Genomic DNA, 26,120 nt, shown 5'->3' with positions numbered 1-26,120 from the left:
ATATCATTATGCTGTTGGATCAATTGTTACCTTAGTTGCGATCTTGATCGCATTTGTTGTTGCATTTAAATGCTTTAGCTAGAGAGTTATTTGTTTGTTGCATTTAAGTGTTGTATGAACTTTATGTATGAACATGTATTAATTTGGTGTTTTTGGTGCTGTGTATTGAAGATGAGCCGACAATGGATGTACGATGACCGATGCTCTCCCGAGTTCATTAATGGCGTGCAAACTTTTCTGCTTGCGGCTGAGGCAAACAAGCGGGCGGATGGTTTTATGCCTTGTCCATGTGCTGTCTGTAAGAATGGTCAAAATTACTCGAAGTCAAGAACCATTCACGTCCACCTATTTAAGTCCGGTTTCGTGCCCCACTATAATGTTTGGACCAAGCATGGAGAAAGAAGAGTTATGATGGAAGACAATGAAGAAGAAGAGGACGACGACAGCTATCCTGGCCATGGGTTCCCTAAATACAATGATACAACAATGGGGGAAGAAGCTGAAGAAGAGGCATCAGATGAGCCCGTTGATGATCTAGGTCGGGCCATTGCCGATGCAAAGAGAAACTGCGCAAGTGATTTGGAGAAGAAGAAGTTGCAGCGCATGTTAGAGGATCACAAAAAATTGTTGTACCCGAATTGCGTAGGTGACAAGAAAAAGCTGGGCACCACACTGGAATTGCTGCAATGGAAGGCAGAGAATGGTGTATCTGATAAGGGATTTGTAAAGTTGCTGGTACTGATAAAGAATATGCTTCCAAAGGACAACGAATTGCCCGAGAGTACGTACGAAGCAAAGAAGGCTGTCTGCCCTCTAGGGTTAGAGGTGCAGAAGATACATGCATGCCCTAATGATTGCATCCTCTACCGCGGTGAGTACGAGGATTTGAACGCTTGCCCGGTATACGGTGCATTACGCTATAAGATCAGCCGCGATGACCCTGGTGATGTCCGGGGCGAGCGCCCCAGGAAGAAGATTCCTGCCAAGGTGATGTGGTATGCTCCTATAATACCATGGTTGAAACGTTTGTTCCAAAACAAAGAGCATGCCAAGGCGATGCGATGGCACAGAGAAGACCGTAAGAAATATGGAAAGTTGAGAGTACCCGCTAACGGGTCACAGTGGAGAAAAATCGAAAGAAAGTATGGGAAGGAGTTTGCAGATGATGCAAGGAACGTATGGTTTGGTCTAAGCGCAGATGGCATTAATCCTTTTGGGGAGCAGAGCAGCAACCATAGCACCTGGCCTGTGACTCTATGTTTGTATAACCTTCCTCCTTGGTTGTTGAGGGAGTCCTGGATTAGGGGGTGTCCGGATGGCCGGACTATAACCTTCGGCCGGACTCTTGGACTATGAAGATACAAGATTGAAGACTTCGTCCCGTGTCCGGATAGAACTTTCCTTGGCGTGGAAGGCAAGCTTGGCGATACGGATATGTAGATCTCCTCCCATTGTAACCGACTTGGTGTAACCCTAGCCCTCTCCGGTGCCTATATAAACTGGAGAGGTTTAGTCCGTAGGACGAACAACAATCATACCATAGGCTAGCTTCTAGGGTTTAGCCTCTCTGATCTCGTGGTAGATCTACTCTTGTACTACCCATATCATCAATATTAATCAAGCAGGAGTAGGGTTTTACCTCCATCGAGAGGGCCCGAACCTGGGTAAAAACATCGTGTCCCTTGTCCCCTGTTACCATCCGCCTAGACGCACAGTTCGGGACCCCCTACCCGAGATCGGCCGGTTTTGACACCGACATTGGTGCTTTCATTGATAGTTCCACTGTGCCGTCGCCATCAGGAAGGATGCCTCATCCCGTCTTTAAAGACGGCACTGTTGCTAAAGGAGCTTTGGCTGTCGGCCAAACTCTCCGGCTAGGCGGTTTTCTTATGACCGCCTGTTCGGCCGCCACGCCGACGATGACTTCTCGGGTCATCGAAAGCAATCTTCACGTCAACTCGGTACTCGCCGATCAGTTAGATCCGATGGAGCTCTCTTCCCTAAACGAGCTCTTGGATCGCATCGCTGCGCTGGGAGTCGCTACAGACTACGATCAGATTGGGCCTAAACCCGATCCGAGAGAGATTAACTCTCCCCAGGTCACCCATCACGTTGCAGTGGTGGAGGAAAAATGCGGCGACCCTTCATCTATCTTAAGGACTAGTTATGTCCGGATTCCCGATCTCTCCAAACCGGATACCCGCGGAGGGGAGGGCGTCACTCAAGCCTTGAACCTAAAGTCAGGCAGCGGGCTAGATTCATGGGACAACATCCAAGAACCCAAGCTTCCTGTTGGGGAACGTAGTAATTTCAGAAAATTTCCTACGCACACGCAAGATTAGGGTGATGCATAGCAACGAGAGGGGAGAGTGTGATCTACGTACCCTTGTAGATCGACAACGGAAGCGTTTGGTTGATGTAGTCGTACGTCTCCACGGCCCGACCGATCAAGCACCGAAACTACGGCACCTCCGAGTTCTAGCACACGTTCAGCTCGATGACGATCCCCGGACTCCGATCCAGCAAAGTGTCGGGGAAGAGTTCCGTCAGCACGACGGCGTGGTGACGATCTTGATGCACTACTGACGCAGGGCTTCGCCTAAGCACCGCTACAATATTATCGAGGACTATGGTGGAAGGGGGCGCCGCACACGGCTAAGAATATGATCACGTGGATCAACTTGTGTGTCTATGGGGTGCCCCCTGCCCCCGTATATAAAGGAGTGGAGGAGGGGAGGGCCGGCCCTCTCTATGGCGCGCACTAGGGGAGTCCTACTCCCACCGGGAGTAGGATTCCCCCTTTCCTAGTCCAACTAGGAGTCCTTCCATGTAGTAGGAGTAGGAAACAAGGAAGGGGCGCAGCCCCTCCCCCTAGTCCAATTCGGACTATGCCTTGGGGGGCGCGCGGCCTGCCCTAGGCAGCCCCTCTCTCTTTCCCGTATGGCCCAATAAGGCCCAATACTTCTCCCGGCGAATTCCCGTAACTCTCCGGTACTCCAAAAAATACTCGAATCACTCGGAACCTTTCCTATGTCCGAATATAGTCGTCCAATATATCGATTTTTACGTCTCGACGATTTCGAGACTCCTCGTCATGTCCCCGATCTCATCCGGGACTCCAAACTCCTTCGGTACATCAAAACTCATAAACTCATAATATAACTGTCATCGAAACCTTAAGCGTGCGGACCCTACGGGTTCGAGAACAATGTAGACATGACCGAGACACGTCTCCGATCAATAACCAATAGCGGAACCTGGATGCTCATATTGGCTCCTACATATTCTACGAAGATCTTTATCGGTCAGACCGCATAACAACATACGTTGTTCCCTTTGTCATCGGTATGTTACTTGCCCGAGATTCGATCGTCGGTATCCAATACCTAGTTCAATCTCGTTACCGACAAGTCTCTTTACCCGTTCCGTAATACATCATCTCGCAACTAACTCATTAGCTGCAATGCTTGCGAGGCTTAAGTGATGTGCATTACCGAGAGGGCCCAGAGATACCTCTCCGACAATTGGAGTGACAAATCCTAATCTCGAAATACGCCAACCCAACATGTACCTTTGGAGACACCTGTAGAGCTCCTTTATAATCACCCAGTTACGTTGTGACATTTGGTAGCACACAAAGTGTTCCTCCGGCAAACGGGAGTTGCATAATCTCATAGTCATAGGAACATGTATAAGTCATGAAGAAAGCAATAGCAACATACTAAACGATCGGGTGCTAAGCTAACGGAATGGGTCATGTCAATCACATCATTATCCTAATGATGTGATCCCGTTAATCAAATGACAACCCATGTCAATGCCTAGGAAACTTAACCATCTTTGATCAACGAGCTAGTCAAGTAGAGGCATACTAGTGACACTCTGTTTGTCTATGTATTCACACATGTATTATGTTTCTGGTTAATACAATTCTAGCATGAATAATAAACATTTATCATGATATAAGGAAATAAATAATAAATTTATTATTGCCTCTAGGGCATATTTCCTTCAGTTTCCCACTTGCACTAGAGTCAATAATCTAGATCACATCACCATGTGATTAACATCGATAGTTCACATCATCATGTGATTAACACTCATAGTTCACATCGCCATGTGACCAACACCCAAAGGGTTTACTAGATTTAGTAATCTAGTTCACATCGCTATGTGATTAACACCCAAAGAGTACTAAGGTGTGATCATGTTTTGCTTGTGAGAGAATCTTAGTCAACGGGTCTGCCACATTCAGATCCACATGTATTTTGCAAATTTCTATGTCTACAATGCTCTGCACAGAGCTACTCTAGCTAATTGCTCCCACTTTCAATATGTATCTAGATCGAGACTTAGAGTCATCCAGATCAGTGTCAAAACTTGCATCGACGTAACCCTTTACGGCGAACCTTTTTGTCACCTCCATAATCGAGAAACATATCCTTATTTCACTAAGGACAATTCTGACCGCTGTCCAGTGATCTACTCCTAGATCACTATTGTACTCCCTTGCCAAATCAGTGCAGGGTATACAATAGATCTGGTACACAGCATGACATACTTTATAGAACCTATGGCCAAGGCACAGGGAATGACTTTCATTCTCTTTCTATCTTCTGCAGTGGTCGGGCTTTGAGTCTTACTCAACTTCACACCTTGTAATACAGGCAAGAACTCTTTCTTTGACTGCTCCATTTTGAACTACTTCGAAATCTTGTCAAGGTATGTACTCATTGAAAAACCTTATCAAGCGTCTTGATCTATCTTTATAGATCTTGAAGCTCAATATGTAAGCAGCTTCACCGAAGTCTTTCTTTGAAAAAACATCTTTCAAACACTCCTTTATGCTTTACAGAATAATTCTACATTATTTCCGATCAACAATATGTCATTCATATATACTTATCAGAAATGCTGTAGTGCTCCCACTCACTTTCTTGTAAATACAGGCTTCACCGCAAGTCTGTATAAAACTATATGATTTGATCAACTCATCAAAGCGTATATTCCAACTCGGAGATGCTTGCACCAGTCCAAAGATGGATCGCTGGAGCTTGCACATTTTGTTAGCACCTTTCGGATTGACAAAACCTTCTGGTTGCATCATATACAACTCTTCTTTAATAAATCCATTAAGGAATGCAGTTTTGTTTATCCATTTGCCAGATTTCATAAAATGCGGCAATTACTAACATGATTCGGACAGACTCAAGCATAGATACGAGTGAGAAGCTCTCATCGTAGTCAACACCTTGAACTTGTCGAAAACCTTTTGCGACAATTCTAGCTTTGTAGATAGTAACACTACTATCAGCGTCCGTCTTCCTCTTGAAGATCCATTTATTCTCAATTGCTTGCCGATCATCGGGCAAGTCAACCAAAGTCCAAACTTTGTTCTCATACATGGATCATATTGCAGATTTCATGGCCTCAAACCATTTCGCGGAATCTGGGCTCATCATCGCTTCCTCATAGTTCGTAGGTTCGTCATGGTCAAGTAACATGACCTCCAGAACAGGATTACCGTACCACTCTGGTGCAGATCTCACTCTGGTTTACCTACGAGATTCGGTAGTAACTTGATCTGAAGTTACATGATCATCATCATTAGCTTCCTCACTAATTGGTGCAGTAGTCACAAGAACAGATTTTTGTGATGAACTACTTTCCAATAAGGGAGAAGCTACAATTACCTTATCAAGTTTTCTACTTTCCTCCCACTCACTTCTTTCGAGAGAAACTCCTTCTCTGGAAAGGATCCATTCTTAGCAACGAATGTCCTGCCTTCGGATCTGTGATAGAAGGTGTACCCAACAATTTCCTTTGGGTATCCTATGAAGACATATTTCCCCGATTTGGTTTTGAGCTTATCAGGATGAAACCTTTTCATATAAGCATCACAATCCCAAACTTTAAGAAACGACAACTTTGGTTTCTTGCCAAACCACAGTTCAGATTGTGTCGTCTCAACGGACTTAGATGGTGCCCTTTTAAACGTGAATGCAGCTGTCTTTAATGCATAACCCCAAAACGATAGTGGTAAATCGGTAAGAGACATCATAGATTGCACTATATCCAATAAAGTATGATTATGACGTTCGGACACACCATTATGCTGTGGTGTTCCATGTGGCATGAGTTTGTGAAACTATTCCACATTGTTTTAATTGAAGACCAAACTCGTAACTCAAATATTTGCTCTGCGATCAGATCGTAGAAACTTTATTTTCTTGTCACGATGATTTTCCACTTCACTCTGAAATTCTTTGAACTTTTCAAATGTTTCAGACTTATGTTTCATCAAGTAGATATACCCATATCTGCTCAAATCATCTGTGAAGTTCAGAAAATAACGATACTTGCCGTGAGCCTTAACACTCATCGGACCGCATACATCAGTATGTATTATTTCCAATAAGTCAGTTGCTCGCTCCGGAGAACGGAGTCTTAGTCATCTTGCCCATGAGGCATGGTTCGCAAGCATCAAGTGATTCATAATCAAGTGATTCCAAAATCCCATCAGCATGGAGTTTCTTCATGCGCTTTACACCAATATGAACTAAACGGCAGTGCTACAAATAAGTTGCACTATCATTATTAATTTTGCATCTTTTGGTTTCAATATTATGATTATGTGTATCACTACGATCGAGATCCAACGAACTATTTTCATTGGTTTGTAACCATATAAGGTTTAATTCATGTAAACAGAACAACAATTTATTCCTTACTTAAATGAATAACCGTATTACAATAAACATGATCAAATCATATTCATGCTCAACGCAAACACCAAATAACACTTATTTAGGTTCAACACTAATGCCCGAAATTATAGGGAGTGTGCGATGATGATCATATCAATCTTGGAACCACTTCCAACACACATCGTCACTTCACCCTTAACTAGTCTCTGTTTATTCTGCAACTCCCGTTTCGAGTTACTAATCTTAGCAACTGAACTAGTATCAAATACTTAGGGGTTTCTATAAACACTAGTAAAGTACACATCAATAACATGTATATCAAATATACTTATGTTCACTTTTCCATCCTTCTTATCCGCCAATCACTTGGGGTAGTTCCGCTCCAGTGACCAGTCCCTTTGCGGTAGAAGCACCTAGTCTCAGGCTTAGGACCAGACTTGGGCTTCTTCACTTGAGCAACAACTTGATTGCGTTCTTCTTGAAGTTCCCCTTCTTCCCCTTGCCCTTTTCTTGAAACTAGTGGTCTTGTCAACCATCAACACTTGATGTTTTTCTTGATTTCTTCCTTCGCCGATTTTTGCATCGCGAAGAGCTTGGGAATTGTTTTCGTCATCCCTTGCATATTATAGTTCATCACTAAGTTCTACTAACTTGGTGATGGTGACTAGAGAATTCATTCAATCACTATTTTATCTAGAAGATTAACTCCCACTTGATTGAAGCGATTGTAGTACCCAGACAATCTGAGCACATGCTTACTGCTTGAGCTATTCTCCTCCATCTTTTAGCTATAGAACTTGTTGGAGACTTCATATCTCTCAACTCGGGTATTTGCTTGAAATATTAATTTCAACTCTTGGAACATCTCATATGGTCCATGACATTCAAAACGTCTTTGAAATCCCGATTCTAAGCTGTTAAGCATGGTGCACTAAACTATCAAGTAGTCATCATATTGAGCTAGCCAAACGTTCATAACGTCTGCATCTGCTTCTGCAATAGGTCAGTCACCTAGTGGTGCATCAAGGACATAATTCTTCTGTGCAGCAATGAGGATAAACCTCAGATCACGGATCCAATCCGCATCATTGCTACTAACATCTTTCAACACAATTTTCTCTAGGAACATATCAAAATAAACACAGGGAAGCAACAACGCGAGCTATTGATCTACAACATAATTTGCAAAATACTACCAGGACTAAGTTCATGATAAATTTAAGTTCAATTTAATCATATTACTTAAGAACTCCCACTTAGATAGACATCCCTCTAATCCTCTAAGTGATCACGTGATCCAAATCAACTAAACCATGTCCGATCATCACGTGAGATGGAGTAGTTTCATTGGTGAACATCACTATGTTGATCATATCTACTATATGATTCACGCTCGACCTTTCGGTCTCCGTGTTCCGAGGCCATATCCTGTATATGCTTGGCTCGTCAAGTATAACCTGAGTATTCCGCGTGTGCAACTGTTTTGCACCCGTTGTATTTGAACGTAGAGCCTATCACACCCGATCATCACGTGGTGTCTCAGCACAAAGAACTTTCGCAACGGTGCATACTCAGGGAGAACACTTCTTGATAATTTAGTGAGAGATCATCTTATAATGCTACCGTCAATCAAAGCAAGATAAGATGCATAAAAGATAAACATCACATGCAATCAATATAAGTGATATGATATGGCCATCATCATCTTGTGCCTGTGATCTCCATCTCCGAAGGAGCGTCATGATCACCATCGTCACCGGCGCGACACCTTGATCTCCATAGTAGCATCATTGTCGTCTCGCCAATCTTATGCTTCCATGACTATCGCTACCGCTTAGTGATAAAGTAAAGCATTACAGCGCGATTGCATTGCATACAATAAAGCGACAACCATATGGCTCCTGCCAGTTGCCGATAACTCGGTTACAAAACATGATCATCTCATACAATAAAATTTAGCATCATGTCTTGACCATATCACATCACAACATGCCCTGCAAAAACAAGTTAGACGTCCTCTACTTTGTTGTTGCAAGTTTTACGTGGCTGCTACGGGCTTTAAGCAAGAACCAATCTTACCTACGCATCAAAACCACAAGGATAGTTTGTCAAGTTGGTGCTGTTTTAACCTTCGCAAGGACCGGGCGTAGCCACACTCGGTTCAACTAAAGTTGGAGAAACTGCCACCCGCAAGCCACCTATGTGCAAAGCACGTCGGGAGAACCGGTCTCGCATAAGCGTACGCGTAATGTCGGTCTGGGCCGCTTCGTCCAACAATACCGCCGAACCAAAGTATGACATGCTGGTAAGCAGTATGACTTATATCGCCCACAACTCACTTGTGTTCTACTCGTGCATATAACATCAAACCAGAAAACCAGGCTCGGATGCCAGTGTTCTACTCGTCCAACAATACCTAGTTCAATCTCGTTTCCGGCAAGTCTCTTTACTCGTTCCGTAATACATCATCTCGCAACTAACTCATTAGCTGCAATGCTTGCAAGGCTTAAGTGATGTGAATTACCGAGAGGGTCCAGAGATACCTCTCCGACAATTGGAGTGACAAATCCTAATCTCGAAATACGCCAACCCAACATATACCTTTGGAGACACCTGTAGAGCTCCTTTATGATCACCCAGTTACGTTGTGACGTTTGGTAGCACACAAAGTGTTCCTCCGGCCAACGGGAGTTGCATAATCTCATAGTCATAGGAACATGTATAAGTCATGAAGAAAGCAATAGCAACATACTAAACGATCGGGTGCTAAGCTAACGGAATGGGTCATGTCAATCACATCATTCTCCTAATGATGTGATCCCGTTAATCAAATGACAACCCATGTCAATGGCTAGGAAACTTAACCATCTTTGATCAATGAGCTAGTCAAGTAGAGGCATACTAGTGACACTCTGTTTGTCTATCTATTCACACAGGTATTATGTTTCCGGTTAATACAATTCTAGCATGAATAATAAACATTTATCATGATATAAGGAAATAAATAATAACTTTATTATTGCCTCTAGGGCATATTTCCTTCACTTCCGAGTTCGGAAACTCCTTGGCCCCTGAGTCTCAGATTGGGTGAGGTTCTGGATTTAATTCCACCCACCCACCCAAACATAAGCGATCTATCCCAAATTCGGCAAGAGCCCGCAGAAACAGTACACCATTACTGGGCCAGATTCCTCCTTTAAACCGGCGGACGAAATAGTCAAATTCCAAGTCCATCCAACAGACCCTACAAAAACGGCCTCCATCGGGGCGCATTTAAACCCTGATGTAGACGACGCACTACGAGAATTCCTACGCGAAAATTGGGACATTTTTGCCTGGCACCCTTCAGACATGCTAGGAATCCCACGCCGGCTGGCCGAGCATAGCCTAAATATCCTAAAAGGATTCAAGCCAGTCAAGCAAGCTCTTCGGCGTTTCTCCGAACCTAAGAGACAAGCCATGGGAGAGGAGCTAGCCAAACTATTGGAGGCCAGATTCATCAGAGATATAAAACATCCGGAATGGCTAGCAAACCTGGTAATGGTACCAAAGAAGGACAAATCCTGGCGCCTATGCGTCGATGTCAAGGACCTCAACAAGGCTTGCCCAAAGGATCCCTTCCCCCTCCCTCGCATTGATCAAATTATCTACGCTACCGCAGGACACGAGTCATTGTGTTTGCTCGACGCATACTCCGGCTACCATCAAATTAAGATGGCAGAACAAGACCAAGCCGCAACGGCATTCATCACCTCATACGGTCAATTTTGCTTCAACACAATGCCTTTCGGGCTCAAAAACGCCGGCGCAACATATCAGCGCATGATTCAGACATGTATGGCAAACCAGATCGGCAAAACAGTGGAGGCATACGTAGATGATGTGGTCGTCAAAACCAAACATGTCGAAACTCTACTAGACGACTTGAGGCTCACATTCGACAACCTCCGAACATATGACATCAAGCTTAACCCGGAAAAATGCGTTTTCGGCGTACCAGCCGGAAAGCTCTTGGGCTTCATTGTATCTGGTAGAGGAATTGAAGCAAATCCAGCCAAGATCCGAGCTCTGTCACAATTGGATATCCCAAAGGACCTCAAACAAATACAAAAATTGACCAGATGTGTGGCGGCTCTAAGCTGCTTTATCTCCCGCTTGGGAGAAAAGGCATTACCCCTTTATCGCCTCCTCCGGCGCACCGAACACTTAGAGTGGACGGATGCCGCCACGGCCGGACTCGAAGAAATAAAAGCCATATTGGCAACAAACCCGGTCCTGGCCGTGCCAAACATCGGCGAACCAATGCTATTATACATTGCGGCAACTCATCAAGTTGTAAGCACAGTGCTCGTCGTCGAACGAGAAACGGACGGACACAAATTCCCCCTTCAAAAACCAGTTTACTACGCGTCTACTGTCCTCACTCCATGCAAGTCACGATACCCGCATTATCAAAAGATAGCGTACGCGGTATTTATGGCATCTCGGAAGCTGCGACACTACTTTCAAGAGTGTTCGATAACAGTAGCCTCTGAAGTACCTCTTAACGATATTATAAACAACCGTGACGCGACGGGTCGGATTGCCAAATGGGCCATTGAGCTCCTCCCGTTCGACATAACCTATAAGCCACGGCAAGCTGTTAAGTCGCAAGTTTTGGCCGACTTCGTCGCCGAATGGACTGAAGCTGAGCTCCCTAAAGAGTACGACACATATTCCAACTGGATCATGCACTTCGACGGCTCCAAAACGTTGGCTGGTCTGGGGGCTGGCGTCGTTCTGACGTCCCCAACAGGAGATACAGTTCAATACGTACTCCAGATAATGTATACGGACTCCAACAACGCAGCCGAATATGAGGCCCTTCTACATGGTCTCCGGATGGCAGTCTCCATGGGCATTCAACGCCTAGAGGTGCGCGGGGATTCGAACCTCGCGATATCCCAAATAAATGGAGACTTTGATGCCAAGGATCCGAAAATGGCAGCTTATCGCAACGCCGTCCTAAAAATGTCAGCTCGGTTCGAGGGGCTCGAATTTCACCATATAGCCCGGGAAAACAATCAGGCAGCAGACGTCCTGGCACGCAACGGCGCAAAGCGCGATGCCATCCCTCCCAACATCTTCCTGGAGAGGCTTTTCAAGCCATCCGTAGTATGGGAAGGGGAACCCAGAAATAACAGCCCGGACCCAACCGCACTAACCGACTCCGAACACTCTGACACAACTGGAGGCTCTGCCAACGAAGTAACACCCTCAGCCCACGTAATAATGGCAGTCATTGCCCCGGGGATAGAGCCATTCCTAGCCTACCTCACCAGGCAGGAACTTCCCGAGGACCAAAACGAGGCATGCTGCATAGTGCGGCGATCTAAAGCCTATAAAATCCATGAGGGAGAGCTTGATAAGAAAAGCACCACCGGAGTCCTTCAAAGGTGTATCTCCGAAGAGGAAGGTCGGAATCTTCTGGGTGAAATTCAAGACGGACTCGGCGGGCACCACGCTGCAGCCCGTGCCCTTGTAAGCAAGGCCTTCGGTACAGGGTTTTATTGGCCGACGGCCCGGGCAGATGCTCAGGACTTAGTCCAATGATGCGTTGGTTGCCAACTCTTTGCTAACCAAAGCCATATGCCACCCACCGCCCTCCAAACTATACCCATCACGTGGCCCTTCGCGGTCTGGGGGCGTGACATGGTTGGACCCCTTAAAGGAGGAACCCACAAGCAAAAATACCTACTGGTCATGGTGGATATGTTCACCAAATGGATAGAGGCCAAGCCTGTCAAGACGGCCGAATCCGGACCGGTGATAGACTTCATATCCGGGGTCGTACACCGTTACGGCGTCCCCCACAGAATCATCACTGATAACGGCACGAACTTTATGGCCGACGAGGTCAAACTCTAGTGCAAAAATATGGGCATCAAGCTCGATTATACTTCAGTCTATCACCCACAAACTAACGGTCAAGTCGAGCGAGCAAATGGTCTAATCATGAGCGGCATCAAACCCAGATTAGTGTGGTTCCTCAAGGAATCTAACACGCACTGGGTAGAGGAGCTCGACTCTGTACTCTGGGGGCCGCGGACCACGCCGAATCACACCACCGGATACACACCATTCTTTATGGTATACGGTGCAGAGGCGGTTCTGCCCTGCGACATAATTCATGACTCACCTCGCGTGCGCATGTACGAAGAAAGAGAAGCCGAACTCGATCGGCAGGACAGTTTGGACACCTTGGAGGAGGAGCGCGACGTGTCAAAAGCCCGTTCCGCATTCTATCAACAGCAGGCTCGAAGATACCAAAGCAGAGAAGTACGGGCCAAAACTTACAATGTTGGCGAGTTAGTTCTATGCCTGCCGGACAAGAAAAAGGACAAACTCAAGCCCAAATGGGAAGGTCCCTTTATTATTGACCAGGTCCTGACTGGTGGAGTGTACCATCTGCGAGATGCATCGGACAACCGACTCAAGCCGAACCCATGGAACGCAGCCTGTCTCCGAAGATTCTACGCCTAGCGCCGGACTCTGTGTTCGTCTCCTTCCTCTGTCCATTTTTTACACACTAGCTGTCTTATATTTCTCTCCTTCTCCCCTCCTTTTCTCTTATAGCCTTTAAGGGCTCATTCGTGCCTTGTTCGCACACAACTGACGCGCTATCCGCGCTAATTATACCTGGGGCTTCTTTAACAGAAGCTTATTTATACGGGCTTCATGCCCAACACATGTGTCACACTTCCGCATGTACCTTTTACTCACCATTATATGCATCGATATGACTTAAGTTTTGGCCAAGCTGGGTTGCCTGGCTCCTGTGCTTACCCCTACGTTCCCGATTGTTCGGCTAGGTGGTAAAGGGAGCACCTCTGCGATTGTTACTGCCGGGTCAGCCGGATGTGTACCTCAGACTGGGTGAAGCCGAAAGCTAGCATTCTTAAGGGAATATTCGGTCGGTGAACTAAATATGATTTCTCACTTGTTTATTTATCCGCCCCCAGATGCTTTTCTGCTTTTTTCGCAGTCCGTACATGCACTTTAGGGCATGCCTCCCAGGGAAAGGAACCCCTAACGGAACTATTCTTCCTGGAAGATGTTTCTTACTAACCATGTAATATAACTTAACTAGTTGGGCACTTGTCTGTTCAAGCACTAATGACCCCTACGCCTGGTCTCCATGCATGCCCCGGTTCTTACATAACCGAGAGGGTATTCGGACACACTCCAGACTATCGGGTCCCGAGGTTGAAGCGAAAAGGTCCGCCATGACAAACGATCTACAATCCGGCTAGAAGGCATTTTACATGTCATCTTAAATTACATAGTCAATTTGACTGGGAAAATTCCTCTTCAATACCATCCAACAGACTGTCTAGTTTACAGTCCTGTTGGGAATATTTGGCGGCCAACTCTACCTGGCCGTACACTAAGCTCACAGGGATCTCCTTCCCATCGGGCCCCACAGGTCAGACCTCAGCCATGTGGTTTGGGTCAGCCTTCATATACCGCGTCTTCACCATGGCCTAGGCCTCCCTGGCACCTTGACGGCAGGCCGATATCTTCCATAATAGGAAGCGCCGCCATGCTCCCTTCAGCTTCTCTGCAAGCTCTCCAAGGCCTTCGGGCATGGAGATGGATAGCCACAAGGCCTGGGCGACGCCTTGCATCACCTGCCGAACTCGTTCGTGCAGTTGTGAGAGCTCGGGAAGAAGGTCAACCGTAGAACCGGGCATTTCCTCTTCAGGGCGACCTGTTAGCATACCTACAGACATAATTCTGTTAGTCGACTTCCTCGCCGAACTCTGTTTCAAAGTTCCTTCAAGCACTTACTAAATATGCCGCGTCAAAGCCACCGATTCTCCTTAACGGAGTCCGACAGTTGGGCACGAACATCCTTTAGTTCCACGCCCAGCTGGGTGTTGGCATCTTGGAGATCATTATTCTCCTGCCTCACCTTTGTAAGCACGCTCTCACCAGCCTTTAGCTGGCGTAGGAGTTGCTGCTTCTCCGGATCCAATCCGGCGCCATCTGCAATTTTATTGTCAGACTTGCATACACGCCGCACTCTACATGATACTTATCAATTGAGGCATATAATACCAGAGGGGGTCTTCTTGGGCTCCCCTGCTGCGGCTAGTGCGGCCTGAAGTTGGGCTTTGCACTCTTCCAGCTCCTGGGACAGTAGGGTATTCTTTTCTGTAAGAACCTGCATAACAAATGATCCTTAAATTAGTTATTCTAACTGTTTCAAGTCTCGGGGGCTACTAGTATATATATATAATTACCAAACTTTTTCTCACCCGTATGTCCTTTACATACTGCTCCGCAGCTCTGGTTAGACCATCTTGAGCAGCACGGAGATACGCATCTCCCGTGTTAAAGGCCTCCAAAGCCTCCCGGGATAGACAAGTGTCGCGAAAAATTGTTTGGCGATGCCTGTGGTTCATGGCACTCTCCACCTCGGAATTGGTGGCAGACAGCCTGTCCGCATCCTCTGTCGGAGGAACATCTGATGCGCGCCTCGTGTTCGCCTCTGCTTCTGGACCTGGCTTTGGAGCCTGGCTGGTGGAGGCGCGATTGGCAACCTCTCCGGATATAGTCCGGCGAGCCCTCTTTTTCCTAACAAAAGAGCACGGGCATTAGTATGCCTCGTACAAATAATACCTTGAAATGAAATGTCACGCCTTACTGCTGCGCCGGTGTCTCAATCCAGACTGCAGGTCTTTTTAGCTTGGCCGCCCTCGCGGTCCCTAGTTGGCTAGTCACCACAGGCTCGGCATCCCGCCTCGAAATCCTCCCCTGCGAAACACCATTGGTATACGGTGATAAAAAATAAGCACGGACAGATCATTTTCGAGGTATTGGGACTTCGGTCTCAGTTACCTGTGAGGCTGGGAGCAGTCCAGGATAATCGGCTGTAATAGCCCCAAGGCATTGTCGATGCTCAATTGGTAAAATACCCCATTGATCAGCTCCACAGATATGTCCGGATCCTCTTGGGAGGTCGGGTCGAGGGACCGTTCCGAATCCTCGGGTTGTGGAGGAGGGCTGTTTATCTCCTTTATGGCCTGACGCAACTCCTGCGTCGAAATCACAAGATGAGATACTTAACTATGGGAATATGGAACGGATGGGCAAAAAGAAGTGTCCGCTTACCCAGTTTGGAGGATTGTACATAGAAAATTCGCCCTTAGGATTGACGCGGAGAAATTCCTCCTCTTCTCCCTTGTACAATGCGGACAAGATCTTTGTCAGAGCGGCAACCGATTCCGGCCCCTTACGGCCGCAACTGGTGGCATCATCCTCCCCGTTGAAATCCCACATGGGGTGGCCTCTATACTGAAGCGGCTGCACCCCCCGCATAATGCATGTGGCCATGACCTCGATCATGGTCAGTCCGGAATGATCTAACAATCTTATCCGGCTCATCAGGTAAAGGATGTCCTTGTCATTTTCCTTTTGAGGGCTCCGTGGACGCCAGCTTAGGCGCTTCTTCAAGGGAGCGTTATCGAACTCAGGGAGGCCGATCCGAATAGGATCCGGCAAGGGGACATCTTCTATATAAAACCATTCTGAAGGCCAGTCTTCGGACACCTTCTTTGGGGTTCCGGATAGATATCCGGTCCCGGTAATGCGCCATACTTCGGCTCCGCCCACTTGATATACCGACCCCTTCTGAGAACGGGGCACGAGGCAGAACAGCTTCTTCCACAGCGCGAAATGGGCCTCACAGCCCAGAAACAGCTCGCAAAGGGCTACGAAGCCCGCGATATGCAATATGGAGGCTGGCGTAAGTTTGTGCAGCTGGAAGCCATAGAACTCCAGTAGCCCCCGGAGAAAAGGATGAATTGGAAATCCGAGCCCTCTTATTAAATAAGGGACAAGGCATACCCGCTCTCCTTTGGAGGGATTAGGGACGCTCTCTGCTTGCTCTCCGCCATTATAGGTGGCAAGTCCGGCTCAAACCGGGACCATGTAGGCTGGGGGAAGGAATCCCTTGGTTTGGAGCGCCACTAGCTCGCTGTGCGGGATGGAACATCTCTTCCAACCTCCAGGTTGAGGACTGGGGGAGAGAGAGGAGGAGCTGCGACGACCGGCCATGATGGAATGGATCTCTGTCGAATGCGCTCCGATGAATGCTCGCAGAAGGAAGATGGTGCGATTTGGATCTAAATCCTTGTCTCTTTAATAGGCAGCTCATTTACGCAGCTAGGGGGGTAAATGTAAAAATACCCTGGCTTTTCGCATTCATTTGACACGTGGAAGAAGGCCATTATTGGGCATGGAAGCCAAGAAGCGCAATATTCACAAGAAGCCGAACACTATTCAACAGGTACATAGAATTTGGAGAAGAACCCGCCTTGTAATGCCGAAGACAATTTGCGCGCCGGACTCATCGTCATTGAAGCCTGGTTCGGGGGCTATTGAGGGAGTCCTGGATTAGGGGGTGTCCGGATGGCCGGACTATAACCTTCGGCCGGACTCTTGGACTATGAAGATACAAGATTGAAGACTTCGTCCCGTGTCCGGATAGGACTTTCCTTGGCGTGGAAGGCAAGCTTGGCGATATGGATATGTAGATATCCTCCCATTGTAACCGACTTGGTATAACCCTAGCCCTCTCCGGTGCCTATATAAACCGGAGAGGTTTAGTCCGTAGGACGAACAACAATCATACCATAGGCTAGCTTCTAGGGTTTATCCTCTCTGATCTCGTGGTAGATCTACTCTTGTACTACCCATATCGTCAATATTAATCAAGCAGGAGTAGGGTTTTACCTCCATCAAGAGGGCCCGAACCTGGGTAAAAACATCGTGTCCCTTGTCTCCTGTTACCTTCCGCCTAGATGCACAGTTCGGGACCCCCTACCCGAGATCCGCCGGTTTTGACACCGGCAGTTGTGCATGAAGCAGAAGTTCATTATGATGCCAGTGCTCATCCAAGGCCCTAAGCAACCCGGCAACGACATTGATGTGTACCTAAGGCCATTAGTTGAAGAACTCTTACAACTGTGGAATGGAACAGGTGTACGTGCGTGGGATGAGCACATGGGGGAAGAATTTGACCTAAAGGCGTTGCTGTTCGTGACCATCAATGATTGGCCTGCTCCCAGTAACCTTTCAGGACAGACAAACAAGGGATACCGCGCATGCACGCACTGTTTGGACGATACCGACAGTATATATTCGGCTAATTGTAAGAAGAATGTGTACCTGGGACATCGTCGATTTCTTCCGAGCAGGCATCCCGTAAGAAAGAAAGGCAAGCATTTCAAAGGTGAGGTGGAGCACCTGACGAAGCCTCGCCACTGTACTGGTGCTGATGTACATGATATGGTCAAGGATTTGAAGGTGGTCTTTGGAAAGGGTCCTGGTGGACAACCTGTTCCGAATGACGCTGACGGACGCACACCCATGTGGAAGAAGAAATCTATATTTTGGGACCTGCCCTATTGGAAAGACTTAGAGGTCCGCTCCGCAATCGACGTGATGCACGTGATGAAGAATCTTTGTGTGACCCTGCTTGGCTTCTTGGGCGTGTATGGGAAGACAAAAGATACACCTAAGGCACGGGAGGACCAGCAACGTATCCACGGAAAAGACGGCATACATCAGGGTCAGGCAAGCTACGCTCTTACCAAAGAAGAGAAGGAAATCTTCTTTGAATGCCTGCTCAAGATTAAGGTACCGTCTGGCTTCTCGTCGAATATAAAGGGAATAATAAACATGGCAGAGAAAAAGTTCCAGAACCTAAATTCTCATGACTGCTACGTGATTATGACGCAACTGCTTCCGGTTGCATTGAGGGGGCTTCTACCGGAAAACGTTCGATTAGCCATTGTGAAGCTATGTGCATTTCTCAATGCAATCTCTCAGAAGGTAATCGATCCAGAAATCATACCAAGGTTAGAGAATGATTTGGTGCAATGTCTTGTCAGTTTCGAGTTGGTGTTCCCACCATCCTTCTTCAACATCATGACACACGTCCTAGTTCACCTATGCGAAGGGATTAACATTTTGGATCCTATATTTCTACACAATATGTTCCCCTTTGAGAGGTTCATGGGAGTCTTAAAGAAATATGTTCATAACCATGCTAGGCCAGAAGGAAGCATCTCCAAGGGCCATGAAAATGAGGAGGTCATTGAGTTTTGTATTGACTTTATTCCTGACCTTAAGCCGATTGGTGTTCCTGAATTGCGGCATAAGGGCAGACTGGATGGAAAAGGCACGCTAGGAGGGGAACAAATAATATGTATGGACAGACATTCTCTCACTGAAGCACACTACACAGTTCTACAGAATTCCGCCTTGGTGGCTCCGTATATGGATGAACACAAGAATTTTCTACGCTCCAAACACCCGAAGCGGTCTGATGACTGGATTACACGTGAACAAACCAGGAGTTTCGCCAGCTGGTTGCAGACACATACCATGCATGACGCCTCTATTCAAGATGACCTGTACTTGCTGTCTGAGTTACCTTCTTTGAATATAATGTCTTTCAAAGGGTACGAGATAAATGGTAATACATTTTACACGATCGCCCAAGATAAGAAGAGCACCAACCAAAACAGTGGTGTCCGTTTTGATGCAGAAACCAAGACGGGAAAGGAAACATATTATAGTTATATACAGGACATATGGGAACTTGACTATCGACGTGGTTTGAAGGTCCCTTTGTTTCGGTGCAAATGGGTCAATATGACATGAGGCGGGGTAACGGAAGACCCGCAGTACGGAATGACAACAGTGGATCTCAACAATCTTGCGTATGCAGACAAACCATTCGTCCCAGCCAATGATGTGGCACAGGTTTTCTATGTGAAGGACATGTCTACCAAGCCGAGAAAAAGAAAAGATAAGGAAGCGAATGCATCGTATGATGAGCCAAAGAGGCACATAGTTCTTTCTGGGAAGAGAAACATCGTGGGAGTGGATGACAAGACAGACATGTCAGAAGATTATGAAAAGTTTGATGAAATTGCTCCATTGACAGTGAATATTGACCCGAACATCCCGTTAAATGATGAAGATTTTCCATGGTTACGGCGCAAAGGGACACACGCGAAGAAAAAGTTTCACACCCAAAGATCTGGGATGTGATCGGCTTCACTATCATCACTTTCTTCTGTGTTTCACACCCAGGAGGGAATCTCTGTAATAGTTAGGGTAGTTATGGGTTTTGGCATTTGAAACGCGAAGAAATTTTATGTGCAAACAAATTCTTTCATGCCTTTACTTATTTTTAAAGTTAAGTTATTCACAAACTAGTGATTCACACTAATTTCAAATAATTCAAAATTTAAACTATTCAAATTTGAAAACTACGGGCACTAACAGAAAGTTTGTAATTTTTTGTACCTAAAGCAAAAATATTCACAAAGAAACTCTAAATACAGAAAAAAAACAACTCAAATTAAATAAAACAAAAATAAATAAAGCAAAAAAAATAAAAAAGCCCGCCTACTGGGCTAGAGAGGCCTGCATACGACTAGAAACCCAACCTGTTGTTGGGCCAGGATGCAGGCCCGCAAAGGCCCAGTAGGCCCATAGGGTAGCACAGAACATGTAGGCCCAGTAGGCCTGCTTTGGAGAGGAGCTCGAGAGAGCTACTGCACGTGGGGTTATAAATTAGTGCGGACGCCCCTTGGCTAGTGAGGTGGGACTAAACTTGCCGCACCGCACCTGCGCCAGAGCACCCCCTTTAGTACCGGGTCGTGGCACCAACCGGTACTAAAGGGGGGGCCTTTAGTACCGGTTGGAGCCACCACCAGGTACTAAAGGGGGCGCGCTTCCCGCCGCTTGGCCTAGCCAAAACAGGCCTTTAGTACCGGTTGGTGGCTCCAACCGGTACTAAAGGTCCATCCTATATAAGAAAACACTTCAAAAAATTCAGTTTCTCATCTGCTTCTTCTCCTCTACCCCGTCGCCCGCCGCCCCCGTCTCCATATCCCTCGTCGCCACCCCCGTCCCCGTCCCCGTCGTCGCCGCCCCCGTCGCCGCCCCGTCCCCGTCCCCATCATCGCCGCCCCATCGTCCCGTCCCCGTCCCCGTCGTCGCCGCCCCGTCGTCCCCGTCCCCGTCGTCACCGCCGCCCCATCCCGGCCCGTCCCGCGTCGTCCCCGTCCCCGTCGTCGCCGCCCCGTCCCATCCCCGTCGTCGCCGCCCCGTCCCTGTCCCCGTCGTCGCCATCCCCGTCGTCGCCGCCCGTCGCCGTCCCCGTCGCCGCCCCCCCCCCCGTCGCCTCTCTCCTCGCCGGTGAGCACACACACACATACACTTTGTTTTTCTGTTTTTTAGTTATAGAAATATTTATAGAAATGTTAGAAATTTTTCTGTTTTTCAGTTATAAAAATAGTTAGAAAAATTTAGAAAATTTTCTTTTTTTTAGTTATAGAAATATTGGAAATGTTATGCAAATGTTAGTTATATAGAAATGTTATAATTTTTTTTTCTGTTTTTTAGTTATAGAAATATTAGACATGTTAGTTATATAGCATTGTTAAAAATGTTATAGAAATGTTAGTTATATAGCATTGTTAAAAATGTTATAGAAATGTTAGTTATATAGAAATGTTAGAAAATTTAGTTATCAAAATCCAATCATTAAAAAAATGTTACTTTTTGCGGGCATATAGCTAGTATTTGTTCTCGACGATGCCCGGCCCGCATCCTCGCCCTCGACCCTTCCGCGACTACGTCCGGCTGACCCATGTCCGGGACTGGGCTCCGCCGAGCTGGCACTGGGAGGTGCTGCCTGGAGGGGCGCGCCGCTTGATGAGGAACCCAGCCCCGGGTCCCGTCGTCAACCCTGATCTCCTTTGGTGGCGTTCGCGTGGGCCACTTTCGGTGCGGAGGGAGCCGGCCCCGCCAGAGGTGGTACGTCGCCGTGTCAGGGAGGAGGACAAGCACGTCCATCGCTACATGGTTGCGTTAGAGGGCGGCAGGTTCTCCAATACCTGGCAGGTTCTTCAGGGATCTAACTTGAGGTATGATCCTGTGAGGGTTCCTTCTCTTTGGGTGTCCACTGCCCGCGCCGCAGGAACCGCGAGTGTCCTAGATTCTTCTGTAGTATTCGATCTTTATTAGCTACCAAGCCAGTGATGTATTCGATATATAATATTCGAGATGATGTATTCGAGATTATATATTATTCGAGACGATGTATTCGAGATTATATCTATTATTCGAGACGATGTATTCGAGATTATATCTATTATTCGAGACGATGTATTCGAGATTATATCTATTATTCGAGACGATGTAATTTGAATACTAAATTGTTTTATATTTCTTTTGGATTAGTTAAATAAAAGCTATGGCGGACAATACCGGCAAAGAGGGAGAACAGGCCCTGTTCGATATCATTCGCCATCCTCGCGGGCCAGATGATGATCAGAATGAAGAAGATTATGACGGCTCCGAATTTCTAAACAACCCCGGGGAGGGTGATATGATATTCGATCGCGACGACCGAATTGATGAAGTCATGAACTATGATTATGATGATGACGAAGAAAATGTTGATCTTGAAACAACAAAGACCGGCGAGGTATATATATTTATATAAGTAGGCATCTGGTGATCATCACATGTTTTAAATGACTTGAAGATATATTAACGAATTGATCTTTCTTTCTTCTTTCAGCCATCCGGATCGAGCAAATCTTCAGGCAACAAGAAACGAGGCCCGAACAAAAAGCTGAAGGAGGGCGTAAAGTACAATATCGAGGCCATCAAACCTAATGGCGAACCATTAGCGCCTAAGAAGATTGCGAACATGTTCATTCGTCAGTGCGGAGTTCTTGTGAAGGACCAACTCCCGATCTCCCTTCAAGCATGGAGAGAGCCAGCAAAGCCACGTCCAGATGTTACTTTTGTCGACGACAGACAAAAAGGTCTGCTTTAGGAAACTCTCATGGAACATTTCACCCTACCAGATCATTTCACAGATGCATATGTGGAGAAAGTCAAGGACGTTGCTCTTAGGAAGATGGCGGTTGCATTCAACAACCACAAGAATCGTGTATGGGACAAGTACATCAAGGGAGGAAGGAAGACTCCAGTATTCGAGGGAACACTAGAGAAGCAAAGTGCTCATTGGGACGATTTCGTGAAATTCAAGGATTCGGAATTAGCTAAGGAACGGTCGAGAATAAACAAGAAGAATGCCGAAAAAAGGATAAGTTCCATAAGCTGGGGCCAGGTGGCTACGCGGTGGCAATGCCTAAGTGGGATAAGTCTGAGAAAGAGATGGAGGATGCAGGTGTCACTCCAGTTACTAGGAGCTGCCCCCCAGGTGCAGGACTTGGTTCTATGCACATGGGGGGAGTTGGACGCGAAGACAGGCAAAGTTTCGATGAAGGCATGTCTGAACGGAGCCGACGATAAGCTACTTGTTGTAATAGAAGACGCTCGATCAGGGGTGTTCTAGCCCAACAGAGAGAACGACGAGCTTACGCGTGCCCTGGGAAATCCTGAACACCCGGGAAGAACACGAGGCAAGGGCGCTATTCCGTGGTATGAGGGGTTTTCGGACTGGAACGCCGACTACAGAACCCGTGCGAGAAAGAAGATTGCGGAAGAGAAGAATAGGAAGATGGAGGAGGAGCAGAGGAAGCTGGACTATGAACGCCTTCAAGGCCTAGAAGCAAGGCACGCGGACTTGGCAGTCAAATTCCAGCGGCAGGAGGAGCAGATCGACTCACTTAGCCAGCAAAGGGGTTCTCAGCAGCTACAAGCACCGCCCCATCCATGCCGATAAGCAGCGTGGGTTCCGCCCCGGGCGACGCAATGCTGGATAGAAACCCCATGGATAACATCATGGAGAACACTAACTGCGAGCTACACTTCAAAATGAAGAACATATCCATGAAGGTGGCGGACGCCGTTGCTTTTACAAATCCCCCCGAGGCAACCTTCCATTGCAACCCGATTCCAGCGGGCTATGCTCGTGTCTTGGTTGATGAGGTGGTGGACCCATATTTGGGGATACAGCTTGACATTCCTGGAGGTGATGACGAGCACACATTGGGAGAGGCCATACATCATATCATCCTATGGAGAAAGGATTGCATCGTCTTTCGAAGGCCACCAACACCGCGTCACCCGACTCGTCGAAGTCCGCCACCGAGTCAGCAGACTCCCGCTCCTCCAAGTCCACCAACGCGTGAGGCCACTCCTCCTCCTCCAAGTCCGGCAAAGTGTCAGGCCACTCCTCCTCCAAGTCCGACACAGCGTCAGACGTCCACTCCTCCTCCAAGTCCGGCACAACTTCAGGCCACTCCTCCTCCAAGTCCGGCACAGCTTCAGGCCACTCCTCCTCGTCCAACTCAGCCACGTCAGCTGTCTCCGCCGCCTCAGCAATCGCAGAAGAGACAAGCCGCAGCTATGGTGCGTAGCGGTACGAGTTGAGGTAGTATAGGAAGTACAGGAGGAGGCAAGCGATATAAATATGGTCCAAGCCTCGCGCCTCTTCCGCAGAGGCCTTATGACAAGTCCGAGGAGGAAACCGCATCCATATCGAAGGCCGAGGTGGAAGCCCATTTTGCACCGAAACCGCCACCGCCGCCAAGGGAGAAAGTGCCTGAGGAAAAGATTGACCACTTCATTCGTATGGCTCAACCACCAGCTCCCAAGCCTGTTGACACAGACTATGAGCGCCACATCAGGAAGTTAAATCGAGCACGTCTACAGAAGGAGGCGAGCTCGATCTCGAGCAAACAACAAGAAGCTGTCAAAAACTGCGGGAAAACCATTCCCCAGCTGGGAGAACAGGCGGCGCAATCGATCCCCCCGCTTGTTGCGCCAACAACACACAAGAGTACGCGCGCCCAATATTATTGTGGGCAAACCATTGACGTACCCGAGGTGGGCAATGTGGTAATAACCGAGGAGCATATAACGCAGGCTGAAATTCTCAAGATCACTGTTGGAAAACTCCTCGAGATCGAGCCCATGCCTCTGCTTAGAGAGGAGGAAATAAAACGGAAATATGTCCGGGGCCAACCTTTGGTCGAGCCAGACGAGATGAAGAAGCTCCCAACGAGAATGTATGAATTGCATCAATGGTACATGGACATTACCAAGATTTCTAATCGAGAGTCCCTCATGGTGGATGTCAAGAAGGATCATTACTACCATGAGAAAGCTGTGGCCGTTGAGTATTCTGAACTGTTTCAGTTATACAATCAAGACGCACTCGACAAATCTATCGTCAGTTGCTATTGTCTGTAAGTGATTTCTTTCTGTAATTTAAGTCTCAAGCTAGCTGTAGTGATCCTTTTGATTAATCATTACCTGTAATTATCCTCACTATATTCTTTTCTGTGGTATTATGCAGCATGAAGATGTATGAAATGAAAAAGGTGGACGCTATGGCATTGGGTTCATTGACCCAAACACCGTTAATGAATACACATGGAAAATAGATGCATATTATGAAAAAAGTGTAGAGGACAGCATGCTAGAGTTCTTGAAGCGCCTCAATAGCAATGAAGATATACTACTTCCTTACAACTTCCAGTGAGTCACACTGTCTTGTACTACAAATTCTCTGTTTTTGCCTACTAGCTAGCTACATGTTTTTGCTTACATATACCCGCTTAATTAAGACATGCAAACGTGTGTGCATGCAGATTTCACTGGATCTTGTGTATCATTAAAGTTGACGCCGGAACAGTTGAAATACTGGACTCACTACTCAAAATAAAAACTGACTATAACATCTTGTTTGGGATAGTCAACATGTAATTTCAATCATTATTAACTATATATCTCGGCCTATTTAGTTCGTCATTTCCTGATATGAACTATTTAATAACCCCTTTATTCATTTTCTTTGTCGGCGGGCAGGGCTTGGGCAAGGTTCATCAGCATCACTCCAGGCCAATGGAAACAAAAGCTGAAATGGTTTCGACCCAAGGTAAGTAATTAAATAGTACTAGCTAGCTAGCTAGCTGCCATCTCTTTAATTATCATGCTTGATTAATTATTATCTGATCAAATTCCATTATCATAAAGGCCCTTCAGCAGGCGCAGGGGATTGATCTGTGTGCATACTGCGTTTGCGAGAACATCCGCATGATGGCGTCCGAAAGGAGCAGATCTCAAAGACAGGAATGGGTACGTTTGTCAGAACAGTATTCACAATTTTTACACCATTATCGATATCTAGTCACACAAGTAATACACATGCATATTGATCTCCTTCTTAACAGTTCACAGAGGTGCGGGAGAAGCTCCTACAAACGGAGCGCGTAGAAGCACTTCAAGAGGAAATAGCGGGATTTTTGCTCGACCAGGTCATAGATCCGAAGGGAGAATACCATTACCCGCTACCGCCCCCATGAACCACTTCCAATTGTCATCGTGCTCCGAAGGCACCAATTAGGCTAATGCCACTGGCTC

The 26,120-nt window shown here is 46.9% G+C and overlaps 1 pseudogene; it reads left to right on the top strand.

Moving 5' to 3' along the window:
- Positions 1-171: 171 nt before the first annotated feature.
- On the top strand, positions 172-19,784 carry LOC125513152 (annotated as a pseudogene).
- The last annotated feature ends 6,336 nt before the right edge of the window (positions 19,785-26,120 follow it).

This window comes from Triticum urartu, chromosome 6, assembly GCF_003073215.2.
Source record: "Triticum urartu cultivar G1812 chromosome 6, Tu2.1, whole genome shotgun sequence".
NCBI lineage: Eukaryota > Viridiplantae > Streptophyta > Magnoliopsida > Poales > Poaceae > Triticum > Triticum urartu.
Note: the sequence above shows the minus strand (reverse complement) of the source record. Positions and strands in the feature narration are given on the sequence as shown.